The sequence below is a fragment of the Egretta garzetta genome, unplaced genomic scaffold (genome assembly GCF_000687185.1).
Source record: "Egretta garzetta isolate BGI_Z169 unplaced genomic scaffold, ASM68718v1 scaffold217, whole genome shotgun sequence".
Classification (NCBI taxonomy): domain Eukaryota; kingdom Metazoa; phylum Chordata; class Aves; order Pelecaniformes; family Ardeidae; genus Egretta; species Egretta garzetta.
Genome location: NW_009260395.1, coordinates 1,688,609 through 1,690,455, shown reverse-complemented (window position 1 = coordinate 1,690,455; position 1,847 = coordinate 1,688,609).

The window sequence follows — 1,847 nt, the reverse complement described above, 5'->3', positions numbered from 1 at the left end:
GCTGACGTCTCCTGGGCCCCGCAGTCATCCCAGAGCTGTGTCTGACCCCTCACAGGGCCTGATCCTGAGCTGCAGACTGACATCTCTGCCTGACCCCAGCCCTGCCCTGTCCCCACAACCCTGTCCCCACCCCGCCCCACAAGGGTGATGTGGCCTCTCGGCTGCCCCAGATGCTGTTTGCCACGTGTGGGGCAGGCCCTGGTGAAGCTCTGCTGCCAGCCACGGTGCTGCACTCCTCAACCCCATTCCCCTGGGAGCAGGCTGCCCTCACTGCTCCCTGGCACCCAAGTGCAAGACTTTCTGTTGAATTTCATGGCCCATTTGTCCACCTTGTCCAGGTCCCTCAGGATGGCAGCCCTGAAGCACACCAACTGGTCCCTGTTTGGTGTCATCTGCAAATCCAGTGATGGAGCTCTCCACTGCCTCATCCCAGGCCAGGTGCTCCCAGGTCCCTGTGGTGCTCCCCTTGTTACCAGCTGCCAGGTAGAGATGACCCATTCATCAGCCCCGTCTAAGCCCAACCAACCATCCTGATGGTTTTTTTACCCGTCTGGTTGTTCCCCATCCAGACCGTAACATCCTAACTTGGATACGAGAGTGTTGTGGGAGACAGCGATGCCTTTGCTAAATTCAAGGTAAATGACGTTCCCTGCTCTCCCCTCATCCATAGAGCCCGTTTATCACCGAAGGCGGTTGGGTCAGCCAGGCGTGGCTGGCCCTTGGCCAATCCATGTTGACTGCTCCCAGTCACTGCCTTCTCCAAATGTGCTCCCAAGTGGTGCAGGGGGAGAGGGAAGCCGCCCTCGCTGACCCCTGGACTGAGGGCAGCAGCCGGGGAGGTACTGCCTGGCCGAGCAGCACACACGTCACTCCAGATTAACGCCATACATGTTTTCTCTTGCCTTTTGGGAGTACCACACATGGTATGTCGGTGGAGATCCATGATTGAGGTGAGGGAGTTTAGGAGACTTAAGACAAAAGCAAGGAGGAAACCAGACGTGATAATTCCATTTTCAAGGAACCTGTTTTTCATGGTCTGTATGCACACAGACTTGAAGTTCACGTTATTCAGAAAGACGCAGCATTCATTCACGCTTCTGTTGTTTTGCATGTGAAAATCCAGGCTTGCACGGAAGCTTGATTTAATTCTCCTACAGCCTCGTAAGCGCCCCCCCACCCCCGCATCTACCGACACCCTGAAATATTTCCTAGGAGAAGCAAACACTTCTGATAAAAGCGATACAACCACCTTATAGGAGATCTGTCATCGAGGGTTTTCCCTGCTCACTTGTATCCCATCATTTCAAATCCATGAAATGACTTTCTCGTTACATTTGCTAGAGAGTAACACCGCCACCGTGCCTCTTCCCCCACCACCCAGTGTGACGGCAGTGGCGAGGGCCGCCCGCAGCCTCTCGCCCGCAGGGCCCAGGAGCTCTGCAGCCCTTGGAGGTGGGCGCGTGCAGGAGCCACGCTGGGACGGGGCGCTGGGCTGGGGGTGCAAGCTTGGCCTCGTGCCCGGGATGGGACAGGACGGGGAGCCCAGCGGCAGGAAGCAACGTGCCCGCGCGACCCAGCAGGCTCCCTGCCCTGTCCTTCACTTTACATTTCTTTGTGGGAAACCCTAGAAACAGCGAGGAGGAATTTTAAATTATGCAATTTTTTTTTTCTTTTACGGCAACCTCTGCCTGTCCGTAAGCTGATACCAGCACTATCAATCAATAAGCTTGAGAGAAATACGGGGTTTTCTTCTTTAAATTCCACACCAGCCGAGCTGTACCCTAACCCACAGGCGACGCGTTGTTTGGGGGCCGCGCACGGCGCCGCTGCTCCCCCGTTCCGCCTCC